The sequence below is a fragment of the Lepidochelys kempii genome, chromosome 3 (assembly GCF_965140265.1).
Source record: "Lepidochelys kempii isolate rLepKem1 chromosome 3, rLepKem1.hap2, whole genome shotgun sequence".
Classification (NCBI taxonomy): Eukaryota; Metazoa; Chordata; order Testudines; family Cheloniidae; genus Lepidochelys; species Lepidochelys kempii.
In genome coordinates, this window is record NC_133258.1 from 93,719,861 (window position 1) to 93,747,659 (window position 27,799).

The following is a 27,799-nucleotide window of genomic DNA, read 5'->3' on the forward strand; positions in this document are numbered from 1 at the left end:
TACACAGCTTGTATTGATATTGCTGAACCATATTATTCACAGTAGAAAACTAAATGGTTGCACCTGTCTATAGGGCCTGAAGTTCTTGACAGCACTCTTCTGAAGACACAAACCTTTCAGTCCCCTCCAAAATGTGTTCTTTTAAATAAAATATTACAGCAATTATCAACGGGTTTTATAACTGATTTATAAATGTAATATGCATCTTTGTGTTTTTATTGAGTTAGTTTAAGACACATACATTTGCCTGCCTGATAGTTTATTATGATAGTTAATATAAATTACATTTTCAGATAACTGTGGGTGACAAACACTAGAGAAGTGAACATTTTGATTCTTATTATTCCTACAATGGCAAAATAGATAAATTATACCTCTCTCTTTAAAAGTGCTTGTGCTGTGGCTCAACCTTAAGGGACTAGGAACTGCCTTAAAGATTACCCTGGAGATCTAGTTATGTCAATAACTAACTGTTACATACCTACTGGAAAGATTTCTAAAGCTGCGCACAGAAAAGCAAAAAGGTCACTCCTTGAAACACCTATGCTGTAAGTGATCTAAAGCACTCCTCCTAGGGAGTGAACTATAGATTCTTTGTACTACTAAGCTAGCACATCAATGGCCCTCAGCTCCCTTATAAGCTATGTTTGATGTGGAATGGAAACTGAGGTGAAAGAACCATATCTAATGAATGTGGAGGAAAACAAAGTGCAAATAGGAATACGTATCTGATCTGCCCTGCCTAGCCTAGCTTCACCTAGTTTATATTGTGTATAGTACCAAGTACTATTTGCCCATGTTCCCTTCGTGAAGATTTTGCACTTCAGGTTTCATGGCAGCAAATTAAATCTATTCCTGCTTTCAGCATGAACTTTTCTTCTGTTACATGTATTAGTTACAGATTGAATCAAAGAATATCATGCGTTACCTAGGGAGGTGGTAGAATCTCCTTCCTTAGAGGTTTTTAAGGTCAGGCTTGACAAAGCCCTGGCTGGGATGATTTAACTGGGAATTGGTCCTGCTTCGAGCAGGGGGTTGGACTAGATGACCTTCTGGGGTCCCTTCCAACCCTGATATTCTATGATTCTATGCATATTAATTCAAGTAATGCAAATAAGATATTCTGTAATTCAAATAGCTAAGATCAAAGTCCTGTTTCTTGGATATGTGAAAGATTGGGTGATTAACACTTCAAGTAGCAGAATAATTACAATCGGTGAGAGCACTTAAAACTTCTTTCTTTGTACATTTAAACAGGAACCTCTTAAAAATCATGTAATGAGATATCTTGTTATCAGCATCTTTCCTAAACACATCTTCTGAATAGGAACCTGTCAGGCCTCTTCTGTAGGTACTGGGCTGTGCTACAGTATGCACAGAAAGTAAAGCAGTTCTGGAAATAATTTTTTCCCCATGCAAAGTTTCAACAAAACCGATTTTTTTTCATGTTAAATTTTTCAGTTTTTCATATAAAAACCGAAAACTGCAAAACTGAAGATTTTTTGTTGAAAAACTGAAAATGATGTAAACTTTGAAAACTTGAAATTTTTAAACAAACATAGAATGTTTTGCAAAAAGCCAACCTCACATGAAAACAGCATTTTCCATTAAAAATGCTCTACTGGCAAATTTTCAGTCAGGTTTAGGAACCAGTATCCAGTCTAGATTTCTTAATGAGCTCTTTGACCCATAGAACAAATGTCCCTCTCTTTCCACTGAATAACCAGTAAAATGCACTTTGTGCAATCCAGGGCATTATTTTTCTGATGACTTTCATAGCATGCAATAATGTTAATAGTAGAGATGGTCAAACGATGGCAAAATTATTCATGAATAATTTGTCAAAATCCCAACATTGGCTAAATTATTTATAAATAATAATTTGACCAGCCCTAATGAACAGTCCAATAGTTTCATCATCATCCTTCACTACAACTCATGGGTTGTTTGTTTCTCTTTTAAATTACATTTACAAGTATGCAAGCACAGGACCATCTGTATCCCCTGCCCAGGGTATACCAGTCAATAAAGAGATGAAACTAACGTTGTAATAGACCAAAGGCTGTGTCTACACCAAGGATTATCAGTAAGTCTAGCATCTGTTCAGTTTCATCAGTGATAGCAATAGTACAGGTTCTAGTATAGACCAGGTGCAGATATTTGTAATATTGTTTTCACACAGAATCTCCCATCCAAGTGTTGACCATGGCTACTGCTGTTTCTCTTGTGAGAGCTGACAAAAGCACAGCAAAAGATGGGATGTCTGAAGGCTCTACTTCTGAATATTTAATTTCTGCCTATAATATTCTTTTTAATTTGACTCCATAGGACTCAATAAAACAGGATTTGTAGTAAAACAAGCAAGGAATTAATCACGTGACAGGTGGTAATCAATAAATCATGTGCTAATTGTAGCTATCTTGTGTTTCAAGTCAAATTTCTACATTTCAGAGTCAAGACTACTAGCATGCTTGTGGTTTTGCACTTGTAGCTTTCCAGCTCTGCAGTGCTGATTTAAAAATTGCTATTCTTCTCTCCTAATGCTTGTGAGAATCAAATTCAATATCCACAAAACTAAGGAAACGGAATGAAGGAGCCAACAGAGAATGCTCCTTGCTAATCATCACTTGTTTGCAATAGCCCACATCTATGGCTTTTCAATGGAGATTCATGTTCTGGTGGGTTTCATGAACTAAGGGAGTAACAATATAACACAACACATAGCGCTCAGCATATTCGGGGTTCAGTACAAACATTAAGGGCTAGATTGTGCAACCCCGGCTCATATGGGCGAGGACTTACTCACCTGAGTAGTCCCATTGAAGTCTATGGGATTACTTGTGTGAGTAAGTGTTGCACTAGCCCTAAGTAAGAAAATAAAGTCCACATGGTTGCTTGGTTACCAGCTCATCACTTTGGTCAACCGATCACACTCTTGACCAGTGGTGAGCTGGAGCCAGTTTGCACCGGTTCACGCGAACCGGTTGTTAAATTTTGAAGCCGGTTTAGAACCAGTTATTAAAGGGGTGGGCAAACTGTGGCCTGCGGGCCACATGCAGCCCACAGGACCGTCCTTTCCATCCCACCTGAGCTCTCGGCTGGGAAAGATCCCCTGAGAATTTTTACTCACCCAGCGGCACTCCGGGCCTTCGGGGGCACTTCAGCGGCAGGTTCTTCAGTGCCGCCGAAGATGCGGAGCGACTAAAGGACGTGCCGCTGAAGACCCAGAACAACTGAAGGAACTGGTTCTTCAGCTTCTGGCAGCTCATCACTGCTCTTGATATCTACAACAAGGGGGAAGGAAAGAAAGCCAAAATAGGGAAAGAACGAGTTGAAGAATAGTTAGATAATTCAGGCCTTGTCTACACTATGAAATTAGGTCAAATTTATAGAAGTCGGTTTTGTAGAAAGCATTTTTATACAGTTGATTGTGTGTGTCCCCACACAAATGCTCTAAGTGCATGTAGTCGGCGGAGTGTGTCCACAGTACCGAGGCAACCGTCGACTTACGGAGCGTTGCACTGTGGGTAGCTATCCCACAGTTCCCGCAGTCTCCACCACCCATTTGAATTCTGGGTAGAAATTCCAGTGCCTGATGGAGCTAAAATATTGTCACGGGCGGTTCTGGGTATATATCGTCAGGCCCCCCTTCCCTCCCTCCCTCCGTGAAAGCAAAGGCAGACAATCGTTTTGCACCTTTTTTCTTGAGTTACCTGTGCAGACGCCATACCACGGCAAGCATGGCGCCCGCTCAGCTAACCGTCACTGTATGTCTCCTGGGTGCTGGCAGACGCGGTACTGCATTGCTACACAGCAATCAGTTTATTGCCTTTTGGGAGCAGACAGTGCAGTATGACTGGTAGTCCAGGGTGCTCTTTTAACCGACCTCGATAAGGTCGGGGCGCCTGGGCAAACATGGGAGTGACTCAGCCAGGTCATTTCCCTTTTAAGTTTTTTCTCCTGGCGATTCAATCCTACCGGCAGTGCACTGCCTTTTAATCTGCAGCCAGTAGAAGACGATGGCCAGCAGTCATACTGCATCGTCTTCTGCCAAGCACCCAGGTGATGACTATGGCTATCGGTCATACTGCACAGTCTGCTGCCAGCACGATGTATAAAGATAGATGAAGTGGATCAAAACAAGAAATAGACCAGATTTGTTTTGTATTCATTTTCTCCTCCCTCGCTCCATGAAATCAACGACCTGCTAAACCCAGTTTTGAGTTCTATCCTTGAGGGGGCCATTCTATTTCTTGCAAAGCCACCGCCTTTGTTGATTTTAATTCCCTGTAAGCCAACCCTGTAAGCCATGTTGTCAGTTGCCCCTCCCTCCACCAGAGCAACGGCAAACAATCGTTTCGCACCCTTTTCCCTGGATTTGCCCGAGCAGAAGCAGACGCCATAGCACAGCAAGCATGGAGCCCATTCAGCTCACCACAGCAGTTATCACCATTGTAAACACCTCGCGCATTATCATGCAGTGTATGCAGAACCAGCACCTGAAAAGCCAGGCGAGGAGGCGACAGCAGAGTGGTGATGAGGACATGAATACACTTTTCTCTAAAACTGCATTCCCCCACAATTTGGAGATCATGGTGTTAATGGGGCAGGCTGATGCTGTGGAACGCTGATTCTGGGCCCGGGAAACAAGCACAGACTGGTGGGACCACATAGTGTTGCAGGTCTGGGATGATTCCCAGTGGCTCCGAAACTTTTGCATGCGTAAGGGCACTTTCATGGAACTTTGTGACTTGCTTTCCCCTGCCCTGAAGTGCAAGAATACCAAGATGAGAGCAGCCTTCACAGTTCACAAGCAAGTGGCAATAGCACTGTGGAAGCTTGCAACGCCAGACAGCTACCGGTCAGTCGGGAATCAATTTGGAGTGGGCAAATCTACTGTGGGGGTTGCTGTGATTCAAGTAGCCGATGCAATCACTGAGCTGCTGCTATCAAAGGTAGTGACCCTGGGAAATGTGCAGGTCATAGTGGATTGCTTTGCTGCAATGGGATTCCCCAGCCGTGGTGGAGCTATAGACGGAACCCATATCCCTATCTTGGGACCGGAGCACCAGGGCAGCCAGTACATAAACCGCAAGGGGTACTTTTCAATAGTGCTGCAAGCTCTGGTGGATCACAAGGAACATTTCACCAACATCAACGTGGGATGGCCGGGAAAGGTACATGACGCTCGCGTCTTCAGGAACTCTGGTCTGTTTAAATGGCTGCAGGAAGGGATTTACTTCCCAGACCAGAAAATAACTGTTGGGGATGTTGAAATGCCAATAGTTATCCTCGGGGACCCAGCCTACCCCTTAATGCCATGGCTCATGAAGCTGTACACGGGCAGCCTGGACAGTAGTCAGAAGCTGTTCAACTATAGGCTGAGCAATGGTGGTAGAGTGTGCATTTGGACGTTTAAAGGGTAGCTGGCGCAGTTTACTGACTCGCTCAGACCTCAGCTAAACCAATATTCCCATTGTTATTGCTGCTTGCTGTGTGCTCCACAATCTCTGTGAGAGTAAGGGGGAGAAGTTTATGGCGAGGTGGGAGGTTGATGCAAATTGCCTGGCTGCTGGTTATGCACAGCCAGACACCAGGGCAGTTAGAAGAGCACAGCAGGAAGTGGCACACATCAGAGAAGCTTTGAAAACCAGTTTCATGACTGGTCAGGGTACTGTGTGACACTTCTGTTTGTTTCTCCTTGATGAAAACCTGCCCCCTTGGTTTACTCTAATTCCCTGTGAGCCTCCCGCCTTCGATCACAGCTTGCTTGCAAAGGAAATAAAGTCACTGTCATTTAAAAAACATGTATTCTTTATTCATTGATTATAAAAATAGAGAGAGAACTTACAAGGTAGCCCGGGTGGAGTGTGGAAGGAGGGAAGGAAAAGGCCACTTTAAAACTTGTTTAATTCCAGCCTTCTGTTTCTTGGGCTGTCCACTGGGCTGGAGTGGTTGGGTGCCCGGAGCCTCCCACCCCTCGTTCTTGGGCGTCTGGGTGAGGAGGCTATGGAACTTGGGGATTGAGGGAAGGCTGTTAAGCAGGGACTGCCACGGCAGTCTGTGATCCTGCTGCCGTTCATGAACCTCCACCAGACGCCGGAGCATGTCCATTTGATCCCGCAGTATCCCCAGCATTTCCTCATGCTTCCTCTGATCTTCCTGCCGCCACCTCTCCTCACATTCATCGGCCACCATCCTGTACTCTGCTATTGTGTCCCTCTACACAGCTCTGTCACTGCTGGATGACTGCATGAGCTCAGAGAACATGTCATCACGCGTGTGGTTTTTTTTTGCCACCTTATCTGAGATAGCCTCTGGGATGGAGGAGGGAGGCTTGAAACATTTGCAGCTTCTGGAGGGAAAAAAAGGGAATGAAGTATTTAAAAAGATAAATTTTACAGGACAATGGCTATACTCTTCCACGGTGAACAACACCATTCACATTACATAGCACATGATTTTGGTACAAGGTCGCATTTTTGCATCTTATATCGAGTGCCTGCAGCTTTGGTGTTAGCGATCACACGCAGGGCCGGGCAACAGAATTCGGCTTGCAGGCAGCCATGGTAAGCCATAGACTTTCAGCTTCTGCAACCTTCATAACAGCAGCCCCCTCCTTTTCCAAACCAAGCAAAGTCCGTTGAGTTGGCCATTTACTGCTGCAGTTTTCCTGTTAACGTGCAGCAGCAGAAACCAAACTAACCCCCTCCCCACATCCGATTCTCTGGGATGATCACTTTTCCCCTCCCCCCACCACCTGGCTGGTATCAGGGAAGATCCCTGCTAGCCAAACACCAATAGCTCAGCGCCAATGGCCCCCCCACCACCGCGTGGCTAACTGCGGGGAGAATTTATTTTCAGCCACAGGCAAACAGCCCAGTAGGAATGGCCACCTCTGAATGTCCCCTTAATCAAATTCCCCTATTTCAACCAGGTTACCATGAATGATATCACTTTCCTGAGGATAACACAGAGAGATAAAGAACAGATGTTGCTTGAATGCCAGCAAACGCCGGGACCATACGCTGCCAGGCTTTGTCATGCAATGATACCAGAATACTTGCTCCTAGCATGGCATGGTAAAGTGTCCTACCATGGAGGACGGAATAAGGCTGCTCTCCCCAGAAACCTTCTGCAAAGGCTTTTAGAGTACCTCCAGGAGAGCTTCATGGAGATGTCCCTGGAGGATTTCCGCTCTATCCCCAGACACGTTAACAGACTTTTCCAGTAGCAGTACTGGCCACAAATGCATCCCAAGTCCTCAGGGCTACTTAATCATTAAAAAATGCTTGCTTTTATAACAAGTATTACATTTTAAAAGGTACACTCATCAGAGGTCCCTTCTCCGGCTTCGTTGGGTTGGGAGGGTATTTCAGTCAGGGTGATAAAAAGATCCTGGCTGTCGGGGAGAACAGCGTGCTGTGTGCTCTTCCCAAGCTCGTCCTCCTCCTCATCTTCCCCATCTGCAAAATCCTCAGCCACAGCGGAGAGTATCCCATCCTCAGAGTCCACGGACAGGGGTGGGGTACTGGTGGCGGCCCCCCCTAGAATTGCATGCAGCTCAGCATAAAGCGGCTTGTCTGGGGCTCTGTCCCGGAGTGTCCGTTTGATTCTTTGGTTTTCTGGTACGCTTGTCTGAGCTCCTTAATGCAGCCTGAAGAAAAATGAGTACTTGTGGCACCTTCGAGACTAACCAATTTATTTGAGCATAAGCTTTCATGAGCTACAGCTCACTTCATTGGATGCATTCAGTGGAAAATACAGTGAGGAGATTTATATACACACAGAACATGAAACAATGGGTGTTACCATACACACTGTAATGAGAGTGATCACTTAAGGTGAGCTATTACTAGCGGGGGGGGGGGGGACCTTTTGTAGTGATAATCAAGGTGGGCCATTTCCAGCAGTTGACAAGAACATCTGAGGAACAGTGGGAGGTGAGGGGGGGGAGAATAAACGTGGGGAAATAGTTTTACTTTGTGTAATGACCCATCCACTCCCAGTCTCTATTCAAGCCTAAGTTACTCGTATCCAGTTTGCAAATTAATTCCAATTCAGCAGTCTCTCCTTGGAGTCTGTTTTTGAAGTACGCATCCAATGAAGTGAGCTGTAGCTCACGAAAGCTTATGCTCAAATAAATTGGTTAGTCTCTAAGGTGCCACAAGTACTCCTTTTCTTTTTATGATTCTATGTATCACTGTGGGCAGTGCATGGCATACACCCAGATCACTAAAAATACACTTACTACTAAAACTATACTGAACATAATTTAATCTTTGATGATTCAGAAGGCGCTTCAGGATCTTGCAGTGCTTCAGGCTCATCATTAGCAACATCAATTATCATTGTAGTTGTAGAAGTTGTAGGAAATTGGGCTGAATTTGTAATGACACTATGACACACCCTGGAAGCTGCTTTTCTGAATAAATCCCTGGTATCAGCTTGTTTACTTGTCTTCGGCCTCTTTTGCATAAAAGTAGAGTGCAGAATGTGCAATTGCATAACCTCCTGGGCAGTATACTAGTCCCAGTTACTAGATTGAAGATTTGTATTGGGAGATATCAGAACTACAATACCCACCTGCTGAAGTGAAGAAACAGATTGACAGAGCCAGAAGAGTACCCAGAAGTCACCTACTACAGGACAGGCCCAACAAAGAAAATAACAGATCGCCACTAGCCATCACCTTCAGCCCCCAACTAAAACCTCTCCAACGCATCATCAAGGATCTACAACCTATCCTAAGGACGACCCATCACTCTCACAGATCTTGGGAGACAGGCCAGTCCTTGCTTACAGACAGCCCCCCCAACCTGAAGCAAATACTCACCAGCAACCACACACCATACAACAAACCCACTAACCCAGGAACCTATCCTTGCAACAAAGCCCGTTGCCAACTGTGTCCACATATCTATTCAGGGGACACCATCATAGGGCCTAATCACATCAGCCACACTATCAGAGGCTCGTTCACCTACCAATGTGATATATGCCATCATGTGCCAGCAATGCCCCTCTGCCATGTCCAGTTTGGCCAATGTACAGTCTCTACATAAAAGAATAAATGGACACAAATCAGATGTCAAGAATTATAACATTCAAAAACCAGTTGGAGAACACTTCAATCTCTTTGGTCACTCGATTACAGACCTAAAAGTAGCAATTCTTCAACAAAAAAAATTCAAAAACAGACTCCAAGGAGAGACTGCTGAATTGGAATTAATTTGCAAACTGGATACGAGTAACTTAGGTTTGAATAGAGACTGGGAGTGGATGGGTCATTACACAAAGTAAAACTATTTCCCCACGTTTATTCTCCCCCCCCCCACCTCACCTCCCACTGTTCTTCAGATGTTCTTGTCAACTGCTGGAAATGGCCCATCTTGATTATCACTACAAAAAGTCCCCCCCCCCCCCCTGCTAGTAATAGCTCACCTTAAGTGATCACTCTCGTTACAGAGTGTACGGTAACACCCATTGTTTCATGTTCTGTGTGTATATAAATCTCCTCATTGTATTTTCCACTGAATGCATCCAATGAAGTGAGCTGTAGCTCACGAAAGCTTATGCTCAAATAAATTGGTTAGTCTCTAAGGTGCCACAAATACTCCTTTTCTTTTTGCGAATACAGACTAACACAGCTGTTACTCTGAAACCTGTCTTAATGCAGCCTCTGTCTCTCATGGCCTCTGAGATTTTTTTGAAATGTTTTGGCATTTTGTCTTTTGGAACGTAGTTCTGATAGCATGGATTCCTCTCCCCATACAGCAATCAGCTCCAGTACCTCCCGTTCGGTCCATTCTGGAGCTCTTTTTCGATTCTGGGACTGCATGGTCACCTGTGCTGATGAGCTCGCCTGGCCAAACAGGAAATGAGATTCAAAAGTTCCCGGGGCTTTTCCTGTACACCTGGCCAATGCATCTGAGTTCAGAGTGCTGTCCAGAGTGGTCACAATGGTGCATTGTGGGATAGCTCCCAGAGGCCAATACCTTTGAATTGCGTCCACACTAACCCTAATTCGAAACGGTGATGTCAATTTCAGCGCTAATCCCCTCATTGGGGAGGAGTACAGAAATCAGTTTTAAGAGCCCTTTATGTCGAAAAAATGGCTTTGTTGTGTGGACGGGTGCAGGGTTAATTCAGATTTAATGCTGCTAAATCTGACAAACTCGTAGTGTAGACCAGGCCTCAGATTTATTTAAGTCAGTAGGGCAGGGTCTGATGAGAATTGGTCTGAAATAAACAAGATGATATTCAGTCAAGACAAGTGCAAAGTAGTAAACTTATGAAAGAAAATCAAACTGAATCACAACTACTAGGCTAGGTGGTGGTACTGCTGAAGAGGATCTGGGGTTTATAGTGAATCACAAATTGAATATAAGTCAACAATGGAATGCAGTTGCAAAAAAGGCTAATATCATTCTGTACTCAGTGAGGATGAGACACACTTCATTCTCAGAAACAGCTGAATCATTTTTGGCTGAACTGTTGAAAAAACACTCTCAACCTGAGGCAGACCCGACATGGAAAATTTCAAAGGTTGGCAAAGTTATAAGCAACTGAAAACAGGGTCTTATAATGGGTCGAGTTGGGCAATCTTGATAATAGGTGGTGCTAGCAGCTTTCTTAAAAAGGAAAATAACTTTTGTACACACTTAACTGTATCCCTCTCCTGAATCCTTTGTATGCTGCCTTCCTTATGTGGTAAGCTGTTTGCAGCAGAGACTCTGTCTTTATAGATGTGCAATAGCTAGCAGACTAGAATCCTCATGAGGGCCACTTTGAATAAATAGATAAGAATGAAGCATCCTAGCTTCAAAACAAAAACAAGTACATTTAATTCCTCCTCTAAAACAAATCATCTTGCTAAAATACTTGGTGGCTGAAAAAACTTGATTTTTGAAATAATTAAAATATTGGTTCATGCCTGGCCACTGAAATTCAGTTGCTTATCCTAAACTCTCACTTTCCTTAGGTAGCAGGAGAGAATTATAGAAGAATCGGGGAGGGGAGGGAGCGAGGGGAGGAAGAGAATTCCTAGCATCAGTGTATAGCAATCACTCTGTAGTGTGCATTCAGATGCTGCTTCTCTTGAATTTGGGATAATTACATTGCTATGAAATCCTCCAACCAGTTTGGATGATAGTTTTTCTGTTAGAAACAGAATGGGTGGAGTGAATAATGGGAGCCTGTGTGCTGTATAATAAGCTAAGCAATAATACTGAGCCAAATGCTGTTCTCAGTTATCTGAGGATATGATAAAAGCATTTCTCTCTGTATGTATGCATATAGATATAAATTAAATCACACAGTATCTCTTTGAAGAAGGTAAATAGTGAAGTATCATAATCCTATTTTACAGATTTTAAATAAAGAGAAGTGAAAGAATAATAATTAAAATTGATTTATTATTTCTTATTTTATGGTTCAGTATATGTTTCACTTCTCTAGCATCCTCCATGCAAGAATATCAAGGTGCTTTACAAACCCTTATGCTTGAAGCCTCCCTGCATCATTGTGAACTAGACATGTATTATCCATATTTTACAGATTTGGAAAACGAGGTACAAACTGGCTAAAGTGGTGTTTATGTTAGAAATAGGCTGTGGTCTCAGCACACCAGAAGACTATGTCAAGTTTTTGTAGGCCTTATGGGAAAACAGAGTTTTAAGGAGAAAGAAAAGGAGTACTTGTGGCACCTTAGAGACTAACCAATTTATTTGAGCATAAGCTTTCGTGAGCTACAGCTCACTTCATGCATCCGATGAAGTGAGCTGTAGCTCACCAAAGCTTACGCTCAAATAAATTGGTTAGTCTCTAAGGTGCCACAAGTACTCCTTTTCTTTTTGCGAATACAGACTAACACGGCTGTTACTTCAGATCCCTCCTTAAAACTGGTTTCAGAGTAAGACAATGAGCTAGTTTTGCAGATGTTTACAGGTTGAGGGGCAGCCTGGGAGAAAGCATAAAGCTGCCACAGAATTCCTATGTGTTGCTAAGCAAGTCATTTAAACTACTCATAGGTGGTCACTAATTGTATGTTCTTCATTTTCTGGGTGCCCAGCTTGTAACCCTGGGGTCTGATTTGCAGAAGTGTGAAGTGCTCACAGCTGCAATTGATGTCAATGAGAGCAGTGCTCTGAATATGTCAAATGTTATACAAAGCTATGTACTCTGACAAATCAGGACCTGGGCATCTCAGATTGGGCACCTAAAATTAGTGGACACATTTGATCTTAATCTCTCTGTGCCTCTGCTCCCCATCTCTAAAATGGGCATAATGCTGCCTGATCACCTGACATGGGTGTTGTGAAAATAAATCCATGTTTGTGAAGCACTCAGATACCTTAGTGATGAGCACCATAGAAAATTCCATGAGGAAATTAATAATTCTGTCTTCAGAGCATGGTTTGAATAGTGCACAAAAAATAAGACCTGGGGCCACACACTGAGTAAGGAAGAGAAAATAAAATATTGACTAGGTGTTCATTAATTGAGCACTGTCCATGCTGTGCACTGAATAAAACAGGTGTCCCATGAAAAAAATAGTATGCACTCATGTACCATGCATTTGCACCCGGGGGCCAAATTAAAGTTGCATGGGCATTCCTAAATCTGGCATTTCCTATCTTTTGAGTACTTGAGTTGACTTTATTAATGTTCTTTTAACATCATTTTTGTGTGTACATAAATAGTAACTATCCTCAGCACAGCTTTCCCTTCAATAGCTGCTGCACTCATTGCAGGGAGGGAAGTTTGTGTAGGACAAATAAGCGTGGCATATACTTGTAATAAAATACAGAACTAATTGAAATGTAAGAGCTTTTACGTTATGTTATAATCACAAAAATTGGGACATGTTCATGGAATATTTTGTTAAGGTGTATGATTCTTTTTCCCCCACACAAAAATAGGCTTATTTCACAGTGAACATGGGCTAACTTTTGAGAGAAAACAGGCCTTTTCCCAACGAAAAATGTCTTTCATAATAAAAATATCAAATTTTGCATTTCCACAAGTCTTGGATGCAAAATATAGCCATTCTTTCACTGTAGACAATGCAAAACTGGGGGCTGGGAAACCATGTATAACAAAACAGCACAAACTGTTGAGAAATTCCACACAACAAAAACAATGATTTTTCCCACAGTTCTAAAACAGGCTGTTTATACTTTTCATGTATCTGGGTTGTGTCTTTCCTCTGCTTGAAGTCAGATTTTTCCTTGTGCTGCCAAAATTCGACACTGCAGCACAATTGCCTTAGGATCCTTCTATGCTACATGAACTGCAGGCTGCCGTGCGTCAGGAGACTTGGTTGTAAGCAGTCAGGCCTAGAGTGGCCAGAGTCCAGATGCTAGAGCCAGGAGTCAAGATAGGGCCGGAAGCAGAGCCAAAGGTTAGAACTGAAGTCAGATTCTAAATGCCAGAGCCAAGGGTGAAGACTGAGTTGGAATCAGAGTTGAGGGTCAGAACCATATTACAATGAGTCAGGGAAGGCAGGAGCAGGGCTGGTTCTGAGGCAGGAACAAGGCTGAGACAGGATGAGAACAAAGCTGGGTGCAGGGCAGGATCTGGGCCGGATCAGCAGAGGAACTGAGCAGGGCTTGGTGAAAGGTGAGCACAGAGTGATAGAGAGTCTATGGCCAGCAAGCTGCTGCTGAGCTTAAGAACTGGCCTGCTAGCTTCCTTAGGCAATCAGGCAGGGTGGTCCATCAGGTAGCCAGCTGGCTTGTTAGGGTATCAGGAGTACTCGGCAGCTGCAGGGCCGTGCCCCTGACACCATGGTACTAAACATGTATCTTGATACAGCCACAAAGCCTAGGCACTAATCCGAAAACTTGGTGCTGCTCAGAAGTCTCCAGCATAGTGCCGTCACCTGTCTCTCCAAACAGCATTGCTACCCACCTAATCAAAGGTGGATAAGGACAAAAACTTTGAAGAAAACTTTGGAGTGAAGAAAAATGGCGGCAATAAAAATAGTGCATACCTGAAACCAAAGAAGACTGCGGATGAAATAGAAAGGGTGATCAAAACACTGAGAACAGGTAAAGCACGTGGGCTTCATAACATCTCCCCCAAATGCCTGAAGAATTAGTAAACACTGAACTATCTTTCTATCTAGAGTCATTGAGGAGAATAAAATTAAGATCTGGTGCAGAGCAAAAGTAATAGCCTTGCCAAAATCTGAGGAAAAACTATTGATTTGCAGAAAATTACCACCCCATCTCTTTGTTAAGCTGTATGTAAAAATTACTGTACTTTAAAGAATTGCCCCCACCATTGGTGGTATACTGAGTGTAGATCAAGTAGGCTTCAGACCAAACTGCAGCACCTGTGATCCAGCGGTGTCCCCATCTACATCAAGAATGGCTTCTGGACTGAACTGCTGCCCAGAGGCCACTGGTTTCAAGTTTCACTTAGACAAAAGAACAGCTCCTGGAGGTCCCAAAACAATTGACCTCAGGACTCAGTTCTAGCACCAACGATTTTCAACTTTTTCACAAATGACCTTCTTTTCACCAGTGCCAGGTGTTTTAATCTATGCAGATTTCATCTGCCTGGTAGTGTAGGCCCAGGATTTCACTCACCTAGAAAAAATCTTGGATGCAGAAAAGAGATGGCCCTCTATTGTAAAAGGTGGTGATTTAAACCAAGTGCCAGAAAGACAGCGTCCAGCTGTTTCCATCTAAACAACACGAAAGCCAACAAACATTTTAACATCTTCCTGAATGGCCACAGGCTGGCCCACAACCCAAAGCCTGTGCATTTAGGTGTTACACTGGACCGCATCTAGACATTCAAAGAACCTCTTACCAAGACTTCACTGAAAATAAAGACAAGAAACAACCTGATCATCAAACTAGCTGGTTCAACCTGGGGAGCCAATGCACAGACACTGAGAAGCTCTGGGCTTTCCTTGTTCTATTCTGTGGCAGAGTATTGCTCCCTGGTGTGGGTCAGTTCCTTTCACAAAGGACTAGTGGACGCTCAGCTGAATGACACAGTGTATAATAACTGGTACCATGAGACCGACCAACCAACCTGGCCTGGCTGCTGGTCTCGTTCAGTCTTGCCCCTTCTGACAACAAGTGACAAGTCACCTTCCAAAATCTGCTCCTTAGGGTACAAGATCAGTCACATCTATCCCTTTTTAAAGGTGTGTCTAATTCACTGATCTACTGGCTTGGCTCCAGGTACCTCATTAGGACAATTTCTTTAAAGAACCTTGATATTGCCTCTGAAGTGGCATGCTAGGTGGCAAGAACAAGCTTCAAACATAGACACTGCCTATCCTCTGACAGACCCAATAGTTCAGCCTCCTGGTTTTGACCTTCTGCGAGCAGAGGTCTATCGCTTCAGATGTAGAGTGATCAGATATGCTTCAAATGGCTATACATGGAGCCTTTGTGACTCTCCTCTTTGCCACTGTGGCCAATGAGAAGTTGTAGATTACATACTTGCAAGGGCTGCCTGGTTCCCTCATGGACTTTCCCAATGCACTTCCCTCAGCTATTGAATGGTTAAACATTTAGACTGTCATGCTTGACTTCAACGCCTATTTAAATGCAATCACAATTTTAAAAAAACGGTACTAGCAATGTGGCTAGGAAAACACTGTTCTATAACTAAAGGAAACAGTTTAAAACATGGTTTTTTGTTTACAAACACAATTAAAAAATGTTAGAACATGAATTCTTCTAACACTGGTAAAGAGAACTGTGCATTGACCTGCTTTTTCCAGTAGTGCTGATAGTGCAGAACTATCAGGCCCTGATCATGGATGGCTACTCATAGTAGTAAAGATGGGTACATGCTTAAATGTTTGCAGGATTGGGGCCTCAATGAGCTGCCTATATTTCAGTGGGAGTTGAGTGCACTCAACATGACTCTGGAGATGCACCACTGGGGTTTGTTCTCTGAACCAGTAAGTCAGACTACAGTACAGAAAGTACCCCCACCCCTTTGGGGGGGGTAGCATGCCATCTCTAGGACTCCCCCGTGCCTCCATCATAGTGGGGAATAGGAACCTGATAGCATTGTTACTTTTGCAATGTCACTTCTAATCAAGAGTTTTTATACTGATAGATCTGCAAAGCAAATCTTTCCTCTTCACTTTATGTAGGGAATTACTGAATGGCTGTCTAGTATAACTAAACATATAATTTCATACTTTGTATCTTTTGAACACCTTTTGGTTATAACTGTGTTTGCCACCGTATTTTTAACTCTAATTAGGTCAATTTCTGAGTTCTGCTTTTTCAGCTGGACAGTATTCCTTCACATCGATCAAATGTTTGTCTGTTGCTCTGTGAAATAGTCAGCTGAGCATTAATTATCATTTACCATAGCATTGTGTCTGGCTGATGTAAAACATACCCCAGGATATGCACATCTGGTGATCAAATACACTTGTTTAATTGATTCTTTCAGTGAACTTTCATCCAGGAGGCCAGGCAAGGAATTTGTGAATAAATTTAGATACGTCAGTTACAAGTGCTGCCATAAAAAATGTTGGTTGCAAAAATGAGGTGTTTTTATAATTCTAATGTCTTCTTGCAGAGCTGTGCTTGTTGCCAATTAACCACAGTTGGTTCTACATTTACCAGAGTTCAGTAGGAAATAAGTGCAAAGGTCCAGATCCTCAAAGATATTTAGGAACCTAGTTCCCATTGAATTCAATTTGAGTTAGATGCTTAGGTATACTTATGGTATCACCAATTAGAAACCTCATTTTACTGTGAGACTGAGCTAAGGTGGCGATAATAATTCTTAAATATATGTTCTGAATATGGCTATTCACCATAGCAACAATTCTAAAAGCATATCTTTATCACTAACTATATTTTTGTCACCCACTGGTGATCTGATTTCCTATACATCACTGGGACCATTTTGTCTGTGGATGGATGTGTTACAGGCATAGCAGGAGGACCAAACAATGGGTAGAACCCCAAACTTCTCTCATGTAGACAAGGCTACAACTTTTAATCGAATTTGTAACCAGTTAATGATATCGTTGGCAAAAAGCATCATTTATGTCCACACACCACACTGTTAAACCTTGGTTGGTAACAAGTGGCAACCAACGGTGTTTTGTTCTTTCCTAGTCTCATATATGGTAGTTTTTCCTGTAACTGATTCCGCATGATGGCCACTATCTTGGCTGACCCCAATGATTGAACTGGGGAATTCTAGAGCTAAAAACATGAGTGGCTGTCGCATAAGCTAAAGAGCCAGGTTCTCAAGCTAAGAACTGTAACAGACTCGCGTCCTCTGTGGATTTGTTACCTGGGGTTATCTGCATCCAAAGCTATGGTAATTATTCTGTTTTCCAGGCGGTGTCAAGAAATAAATCAGTGGGGGACACAGCACCTCCATCTGATGAATGATTGGTACACATGAGGGCTTCTGCCCAAAAATCTTTGTTTTTCTTAAGTACAAAGCACGCATCAAAATGCAGTAATCTAGAACAGTGCTACTCAAAGTGGTGGTCCGCGGACCAGTGCCGGTCTGCAAGCCATCGGCTGCTGGTCTGCGCACACATTGGGGAAAAAAAATTGCCGGTCCCCCATATCAAATAGCTTGAGAAACACTGGTCTAGAACACACCAGAATATAGTTACCCAAAGTCTGAGGTGGTGAGTGGCAGCAACAGGTTTCCAGTTTCCAGCATTTCTCCTAGCTGCTGGGGAGTTTTATGCCAGTGACTCCAGGCTCATAGAAAATCCAAACTTCTCGAAAGTACACTCTCTAACTAAAGTCTTTATAGGTTTTTCTCTGGATCAAGCACATAACTCATAATGGACTCTAATAGGCTAAAAATCTCCACAGCAATAGCAAATAATAATTCATTATTCTACTTATCATTACAAACACAGACCAAGGTCAGTTATTCACACTTCCTCCCCCTTTTCATGAATCTGTCCTTGTTAGTAACACTGCAATTGTGCAGATGTTTTTGTTATGTCTGCCTAAGCCAAGGCCAGATTTTTCCTGACTCTGGTTTTCTTGTTTCCATCTTATGGTGGCTGAGTAGTAAATCCAATTCTCTCCTAACAAATTGGGCACAGAGGAAGACCTGTAATTCACACAACGAACAGTGGGTTACATCAGGATGTTTTTTCTTCAGTATGGACAATCTCCCTAAGCATATTCGTATAACCTTGTTGACCAGTCCTCCTTCCTATCACCTCTCCATCTGATGGGACTTGCAACATTGCATTTTCCATGTGCTTCCTGTTTAATAGTGTGGATTGGAACTGCCGCTCACCCTTTCTTGATGTTTTATTTTTTTCTAATAATTATTTGTTATAAGGCTGCTCACTTAATAAAAGATTCTCTTTTTTTATCTTGATTTTTTTTATTACAGTTATTTACATTCTTTGGAAGAGTTGAAGATCAAACACAGAACAGGATCAGAGAAATTATGGAAATTAGCTACTTAAGGAGACTTGGTAAGAATGTTAATAGAATTGAGGAAGGAAAACATCAAGTAATAAAAACGAAACCCATGCAACTTGCAATATAAACATCAAAGGAGAGCTGGTTTGGAAATGATAATGAGGCATGCTTAGAATAAATGTAGACCAGTCTAGGGCTGGTGTGATCCAAATAGTGCCAAGAGGTTGTGTAATTTACATTGTATCCGAGTTTCTCTATAGCTTTTCATCCAGGCAAATTCAGTATTTTGATGCTTTCGTGAACCTGTGTGGGAGTGTGGAGATGAGGATGGGAGGGAAATGAGAAGAAAATGGCTGCAAGACACCTCTCACATGCCACCTGTCAGTGACAGTTCCTGACTAAAAAAGCAACACTGCACTCCAGTCTCCAGCTCTGTCATTCTGATACAAATGTAAATTTCATCTCCAGATACTCCAGATAGACACCTTAATCTGGGCAGTGTAATCCCTTCCAATATATTTTTATACATATACTAGTCAGTTCTGCTTTGGGTCACAGCAAGTTGTGATGTCTAATTCTAAATCATAAAAGACAGAATCCTTGATCCTCAAGGTGTGCATATGTGTGGGTGTACCTCATGCAATGTAGGCCTGACTTTTTGCTCTCACTAGTGTTGATCTTTAATGGAGTTACTCTTGATTTACACCCATGTGAGATCAGAATGAGGCTCTGTGTGTTTCTGGGAGGGCTGTTATGGTATAAGAATCTAGCCACTCTGATGTTTCTGATTAATTGGTAGAGAGAGATTTTTTAAAAAAAATTTCTGTTCCTAGATTTTACTGTTCAGCATCATGTAAACTACAGAAACTTCAAAGCCACAGTGCTGTGATGATGATGTCAGTATTTTATTTTTAAAAAGTCCAGTTTGTTTGTTTGTTTTTAAATCCAGTATTGGAGAGCTTGAAGAATCTGCTTGACTATGGAGAATTGGAAGCCTTCCCAGGCAAGTGTTGTAAACTTCTGCTATCTAAGCCATCATCAAGACACAGATTACAAGCCTTATGACTGTAAAGGTAATATTTAAATATGAACCAGGTTTAACCGATGCAGTACTATTTTCCAGGACCTCCAGACACATAGCTCCAGCTCCTCTGTTGCTGCTTATAGCTTTGTCAAGCTGTAGCAGTGAAAACCACCCAGAACGTTATTTTCACAGCTGCTTACAGGGTTCTGAATACCAACAGTGATATTGTCATGCATAAGACACTCTGCTACTCCTTGGAAAAGCTATGAGTAGCAACAGAGTCAGATCCTGGACCAGCTTACTGGGGAAGAAGGCTCGAAATGGAGGTTGGGAACAGTAGAGAAATAGAAATATCACTCACTCATCTCAGTTGCTAGAAGTGTCTGGGGTGAGAGTGGAAAGAAAGAGAATTCTCCTTTTTCGTTTTGGCAACCAGAGGGATTGGGGATAGTTGGAGGGGTTGGAGCTTCAAAAATATCATATCACATGGATCATGAGTCCTCCATCTTCTACACTGATTTCTGGCTAGTAGGTGTATTCTTCTGGCTAGTATCTGACTGGTTAAATTCTAATCCCGATGTATAAAAGGATATGAGTGATAGATTGTATACACAAGAGAAATATGGGATTTAAAGAAAGATGTTATGCGTAGAAGGAGGGAGAATATATAAAGGAGGAGATAGAGAACACAATGTACGGAAAGAAAGAGAGTTAAGTGAGGTGCGGGGGAGAAGGAAAAGAGGAAACAGATGTTTAAGGCAGCACAGGAAATGAAATGATGTGAGCCTGATGTTCACAAATGCTGAGTATCCACTCGCCAAATGAACGGTTTCAGAGTAGCAGGCGTGTTAGTCTGTATTCGCAAAAAGAAAAGGAGGACTTGTGGCACCTTAGAGACTAACAAATTTATTTGAGCATAAGCTTTCGTGAGCTACAGCTCACTTCATCGGATGCATTCTGTGGAAAATACAGTGGGGAGCTTTATATACATAGAGAACCTGAAACAATGGGTTACCATACACACTGTAACAAGAGTGATCACTTAAGGTGAGCTATTACCAGCAGGAGAGCGGGGGGTGGAAAAAAAGTCAATGTGAGTGATAGGTGCTTAGCAACTGTGGAAATCAGGCCCCAGGAGTTATTCCAGGAAAGAAAAGTTGGCAAGAAGCCAGGAAGGGAAAGAAAGTGCAAGAAGGTAAGAAACGTGTAGAAAGTTACATGTAAAAATATACAGAGTAGAAGGTGGACTGAAAACATGTTATAGTTAAGTATGGTACATACTAAGCAGCATATAGCTGTTTATTCCTTTAAATTGGAGGGGACTCAACACTACAGCAGACTTAGGTCTGTTTTGTAGTTTTTCAAACCCTGCAGTATCACTTCTTTTAAGAACCTCTAAATTAGCATTTAGCAAGATAAACATAATGTCACATGGAGGTCCCAGGAATGTTGCCCATGGTTTAATTGAACTAGGAGAATCAATAGATTGTTTTTCAAGTAACTTCAGTGCATACTGAAATAAATATATGTTGCTGTTCCACAATATTTCTAAGTGTAGCCATGATCTGTATACGATGCTCAGAATTTTGAAAATAAGTCAATAATGCAGAGTTGTTAAGTCATAGAAATTAGGCAGGAATACGAAATAGGTCTTTTCCATGTCGATCTCCATTCTATGCAAAGTTGTTTCCTATTGTACATTTTCTAGAACTCAGCCATGCTCCTAAATGCTGTTACCCTGACTTTATTCTCACAAGTCACCATGGTTTTCAGATGATCTGCTACTGATCAAACAGGAGGGCAAACTGCTAGAGCACTGGTTGCAGAAGTCCTGTTCTGAGGCTAACAAATTGTGACAGAGTTTTAAAAATTCTTATCATGGCTGTGCTGCAGGCAAAGAAAAATGTCTTCCGCACCCCAGCATCCAGATCTGGTTAATGCAGGTTGTTTTCATCTGGGACAGTGTAGAGTATTTCTCAATGGGAAATTGGCAAATTATTTTGCAATTGAGATCGCTCCGCTTCAGACCAAACCATCTGTCTGCTTGGTAGCAGAGTATGTGTGGCAGGGAAAATGCAGAATCCAAATGTCAGCTGGTGTTTCTCACTGAGGCTCTGGGACATGTGAGTTAGGTCCATGAGCCTTTTTCCTAATGAACACCAGTTGAGCTGCTGGTGCCACCATTAGAGCTGTTAACATATGGCTGTAACAGGGCAAAATTCCAACTTCTCTGTGAACACAGATCTGTAGGGAGAGTTGACTCACCCTTACTCGGCCACCAAGCCTTTGCCCTCCGTTTGAAAGATGAGCCTGATTTTTAAAGGTCAGCTGGAGCTTTGCATGCACATCGATGGGAACTGTGGCTGTTCAGCCACTCTGACAATCAAGCCCAGTGTAAATAGATGCAGGGAGTATTGAATTCCGCAACTGTTTGTTCCCCAATTCAGCCAAAGATACAGGTCTTTGCTGTAATTCATTGTTACTAAACTGAAAGTGGCAAAAGTGGGATACTTCAGTGAGACAAATAGTGCGCTATGTTTGTGTTTCATTGTGTGTTAACCCCCCTTCAACAGAGGAATCTTAGCCGTCTCACACTGAATCACACTGTCACAGGCATATACAGACCTGGGTAAGAGGATCATGGATCCCAGTCAGTAAGAACAATAATTTACAGTTTGTATCGGATGAGAAGTTCCCTGGGGGGCAGAGAATCCCAACCACACTTATTACTTAGTGTTTTCTTTGGTGGATTGGGTGTGGTTTTTCATGATATCACTTGCTGAAACAATACTGCACAGTCTTTATTTAAACCTGTGTTTTTTCCATCAAAAATGTCCAACAATATGTACAGTATAATATAAGTAAAGACATTTTTGGTACTGGTATTGCTCAAATACCTTAGGATTTTTTCCTAATCCTCTAGGTGTCTAAAAATATACAAACATTGCAAAGTCAGCACATGAAAAGTTTCCAGGCAAGTCTTTGGAGATCTAAAATCTGTTTGTGAAGTGACATTCATTCTACCACAGAGAGAAATTTATTGAAAAGAAATCAAAGGAATAACAGTTTGTAATAAAGAAACATGTTTGCAGTTCTAAAATGTAATGCTTCATACTTCTCTCAAGGCTTGCTTGTGGCAGAAAACCCGTGTTGTCCATTTTGTTTCAATATGTTTTGTTTCAATGTTTTGTTTCAATGCTACAGTGGAGCATAAGTGAAATGACTTTCTCCTTGAAGGAAAACCATAGTCATTGGGGTCCATGGGTGGGATCCCTGAAAGTACTTAGATGCCTAAGTCTCTGTTTTGGCTCCTTTGAAATCCACAATCCTTCCACCAGACCCTATAGGCACCTAAAGTCACTCAGCATGTAAGGTTTCAGGGTAAAATTTCCCCAGATGTCTGTGTTTCTACATCTGAGCACATGTACTGTTGCCCCTGTCGATCTCCCACCTAAGCCCCAGAGTGATCCACAAACCAGGGGAAGACAGGCATTCCATGCAGGGTCTGATTTGGTAGGGGCCCTTTGAGCATACCTACCGGACCACATCCCATTCAAAATTCAGCAGGAGGAAGTGCTGTTGCCACCCACCTTAACTTTTAGCCCAGTGGCTAGAGCACGCACCTGGGATGTGGGAGACCCAGGTTCAATGCCACCCTCTCTACTAGATGGGGAGAGAGGATTTGAACAGAGGGCTCCCACCTCTCAGGAGGGTGCTCACACCACTGAGCTATGGAATATTCTAATGTAGGGGTCCCTCCATCCCTCCTGTTGAAGCTGTTCCACTGTAGATAAATAATGAAAGAGTGGTTGGAGCAGGGAGACTGCACTAGGGTGACCACATGCTAAATACAAAATATCGGGACTGCCTCAGGGGGAGCGCCTTTTCAGTTGTTACACTCACCCGGCACGTTTGGTGGCGGGAAATAAATCTTGCCAGCGAAGAAAGAAGTACCCACCACCAGAATGCTGCTGAAGCCCGTCAGCGACTGAAGTACCTGCCACCGAAGTGCCGCCGAAGACCCGGACGTGCCGGGTGAGTGTGATAATTGAAAAAGCGCTCCCCCTGCCTGTCACTGCCACCTAAGAGGGGGGAAAAAAAAGACACGCTCGAAACAAAATCGGGATAAATGGTGTCCCTACCATGCTTCGGTCGGGACGCAGGACAAACTGCTCAATATTGGGACAGTCCCGATTTTATCGGGATGTCTGGTCACCCTAGACTGGACTGGGGTCTCCGACCTTCCCACTGGGTGCCCTAACCACTGGATTACAGAATCATTCATTCTCTATCTGTGTCAGTGTCTCTGGCCCAAAGAGTATTTAAGAATTTATCCACAGTGGACCTGTCATTGGCCCAGCAGTCCAACACTCGGGGAGGCTCTAGGCTTCCTGTCCTCACCTCACCATTCCTCAGGTGCCCCGATAAGAATCAGGTACAATCTAACCTGTCACACTTAAATCTCACTAATCTCTGGCTCCTGGATGGGGAAAATGAGTAGGTGAGTATAAATTTTTGTCTGAATATTATTTTCATGGAAGAACAATTACAGGTATTTTTTAACTTCTTTGAATAAATTTCCCATATAATCCTCACACTTAATATGATTATTCTATTTGTATGCCTGTATCATTTCTGTATCTGAAGTTAGGGATTGACTATGTATCAATTACAAGTGGGTTTACACCTGGAGAACGCCTACCTGACAGAATGTAATCTGTCTGGATGGGCCATTAGGGAGAACAATAGGTCTTTAAAGATGCTAATCTCCCACCTTCCTGAGAAATTTCCTGGGATGCTACAAACAACCTTTGACTCATGGCTGCTTTGACACTGCAGGGTCATGTGATCATGTCACCTGGTACTGGACATGATAGAATACCAGTATTTTTCCGGGGTGGGACCACTCTGGAAAACAAAGGGTTCCTTCCATATTTAAATCCTATTTAAGGCCAAGGAGTGACTTAATCAGTGTTCATTCTCCACTGAATCCCCACCCAGGATGACTGCTGGAAACATCTAAGAAACAAAGACAAAGGAGGGTGGGGGAGAGACGGACTGAGCCTAGGCTGGGAAAGTGTCTGGCCTGTGAAAGAAATACCTAGGGTTTTAAGCTGCAAGCAAGAGCAGCTTGCCTTCAAGAACCTCTGCAATTTGTCTAAAACAACAGTTAGGGTGAGAAATTACTCCTTGTAACTAGTTTATTTAGTGTATTAAGCTTAGCTTGTGTGTTTGTTTTATTTACTCAGTAATGTGCTTTGATCTGTTTGCTAACCCTTATAATCACTTAAAATCTATCTTTTGTAGTTAATAAACTTGTTTTTGTTTTCTCTGAAATTAGAGAACTGGGGGGCAAAAAGCTGTGCATTTCTTTTTCCACATTGAAGGAGGGAGCAAATTTTATGAGCTTACCTGTACAGTTCTCTCTGCAATGCAAGACAGTACAATTTGGGGTTTACACTCCAAGGCGTGTGTTCACTTGAGTGCTGGGCAATTCCCTGAATCCTCCCATGCAGAACTGATTTCAGTATCTGTGTCTTTATGCAGCTGGGTGTGTCCCTAGCTGTGTGTGTGCTGGAGGATGCTTGAGGGCCTGGCTCAGCAGGACAGTAAGGCAGCACAGGCTGGTGGAACAGGTGGGCTCAGTGGTACCCAGTACATCATGTGGCACCCTGTGTGTGTGTGTATGTGTGGGAAACCTGTCACAGTCTGCATAAGTAAAGAAAAATAGCACAATGCAGTCAGTCACACAAGTCTTTCTAAGGAACCAAATAGCATGCCCAAATTATAAAATCAAAAGACAAAGGAAAGAATCAATAAAACTAATTGATATAATAGGTCACCTCCAGAAGAGGAAAAGGTTTTGCTGAGAACAGAAACATGACTTCTAAGCAAAACGCATGTTTTTTATATGTAAGAGGACTAAAATAACTCCAAGCCAATCAATATAAGATCATACAGAGAATTCTTTAACAAATAACAGTATTGAAGATAGGTGCTTTTGAAAATTTTACCTCAGTGAGCACATGGCCCATTTTTAGAAGTGATTTATGCACTTGGGTCCAGATTTTTAAAAATGGGTACACATTGATGCACTCAAAATTGTAAAGTGATTTAGATGGCTAAATTCTATTTTCAAACATGACATAGGCAATTAGGAGCCTAAGTCTCAGTGAAAAAGATATGTTTAGTCATACCAGTTATTTGGCTCAATACAGGGTAACTGGGTGAAATGTAATGGCCTGTGAAACACAGGAGATTAGATTAAGTGATCTAATGGGCCATTTTTGCTTTAAAAATCTATGAATCTGAGAAAGTACAAAGTCTGTATCAGATGGGAGAGTGCCACCAACTGATTCACCATTAGGTGCTGCAGACAGTGGTAATAAGTGTTCCTTTCTTGGAGCTGATCAGCAAACAGGTCCAAGCCCCAAGTTAGCCTGGACTGGGTGTAAAAAGTCATGCTGCAAAGCCATATTTGAGTTATTGTGTCTTCACTGATGCTGTACTCTCCCATGTGTGTCACGAGGACTTCTGAGGGCATATCCCAAAATTCTTTGTGCTGCAGTAAGATGAGTTGCTCAATCATTTTCCCCCCAGTGAATTGTGGGAGAATTTGTCCTTCTGGGCACAAAGGGGAATTGTGGAATATCACTGGAGGACTATCAGCACTGGAATGATTTAGCCTGTGTCCTCAGTGCTAAACGGGTGGATTACCAGCCCAAATGAAAGCTACACTCAGGTTTTAGCCTACAATCTCAAATAAGCCAGCTAGCCCAGGTTGAAAGAGTTATTAAAAGTGGTGAGTGAGTTTTTGTGTGTGTTGGGGGAGGGAAGGGGATTGGGGTAACAGGAGTAAAGTGCCCAAGTTAACTCCACAATGAAGACACACCCTAAATACTGACCGAACCTATCCTTGCTTAGTTTAAGTGATCACAACATACAGTGTTACAATTTGTGCTAGTTATGGAGTAAAATGTAGTGTTGTACGTAGTACAATAAAGTTAAGAATTCTAGGATCATCCTAGTATTTAAAATACCAGCTCACTTCAGAAAAGGGTAAATGGTAAATTCTGAATCCTGTTGAATCCTGCTGGTTTTTGGCCTCAAACCCCCAAACTTTAGCAAAATAGAGAACACTCACACTCAGACATGTTCTGGAGTGTGAACTTTGCAAGAATGCAGATCAAGCATATCAGTCTTGCTGGACTAATGCCTACAAAATTCATGGCGTAAATAGAGAACAAGTTAATTGCTCCTACTGCACCTGGATCTAAACAGAGGAGGAATACATCAGAAAAACCTGTATCCAGTACAATGAGTTTCTCAAAGCCGTCTAGGGGGACTTTGATACACATCTTCCATTAATGTGTTTAAAATTAATGAAAGATGATTCTAAATCCCTGAGACTGTTTTGAAAATCTCAGTCAAGAGATGATCAGCTAAACTCTCATGTCATCCACACCTGCCTAGTCAAGTTCTGCTGGCATGAAATTTGGTTGTCTGGAGAAAGATCAAGATGTGAGGATCTCCATTATTAAGATTCCACTGAAACACAATGAATTAGATATAGGTTTATTTGATGTTAAAGGATAGCTGCAATTGCTGTCTATCTGGGGGAATGGAGAGATTTGGAGGTAAAGTGAAAAAATAATCTACACTTTGCTTGAAGCAAGTGGGTCCATATTTGGACTTTTCAAGTTCTTGTGCATCAGGATGTGCTAGAGGCTAGATTTTCATAGTACAGATAGTAGTCTGTGGTGGTTCCTGCCACCACCCCCAAAAAAGGCTGGATCTGACAACATCTAAGTGCCAGTTATTTGTGTTTTGCTTTGCTCATGCAGCAGAATGTGTTGAAGTTTCTGATCATGTAGGATCCAGAAGATGTACTATTGGTTTTGTTTGGCCAATATCCTCCAGATTGTACAAAGACTGTGGAATTTGGTGAACTGAAATTAAAAATGAGGGATCCAAGTAACAGGTATATTTTCCTGGTGCTATTAGGTGGAGATTGCACCAGGGTCAATTTTTTTCCACTAATGCAAGATACAGCGGCACTTGTGGTCTATTAATATCGTACCTTACACTTTGGATTGTGGGAGGGGCCAAAAATTGATACAGGTTTTTATGGTGCTTTTTTTGTCTACATCAGAATCGCGTGTGTGTGGTAGGAAGGGCTAAATTTATTCTCTATTCATGCCATGGAATTTGGGATGCGAGGGCCAAAAATTGGACGACTCAGGCAGGATACCTGGGTCGATCCATTTTGTGTGTGTGTGTCGCTCATACTCCAGGTTGCCTGCAGATCCAGCTCTTTACCTTTTCCTGGTCTCTTTAATCTCTTCCTCTCTAGTTTCCCATTGTC

At 42.5% G+C, this 27,799-nt stretch overlaps 1 long non-coding RNA gene across 2 annotated transcripts in view; it reads left to right on the plus strand.

The window, feature by feature from the left end:
* The window catches only part of LOC140908983 (uncharacterized), a 50,059-nt gene extending 25,356 nt beyond the window's left edge, over positions 1 to 24,703 (plus strand). For both annotated transcript variants that reach the window (XR_012158038.1, XR_012158037.1), the window contains 3 exons: positions 18,379 to 18,463; positions 19,360 to 19,483; positions 22,358 to 24,703. This is a non-coding gene — a long non-coding RNA (uncharacterized lncRNA). The remainder of the gene's footprint in view (positions 1 to 18,378; positions 18,464 to 19,359; positions 19,484 to 22,357) is intronic.
* The last annotated feature ends 3,096 nt before the right edge of the window (positions 24,704 to 27,799 follow it).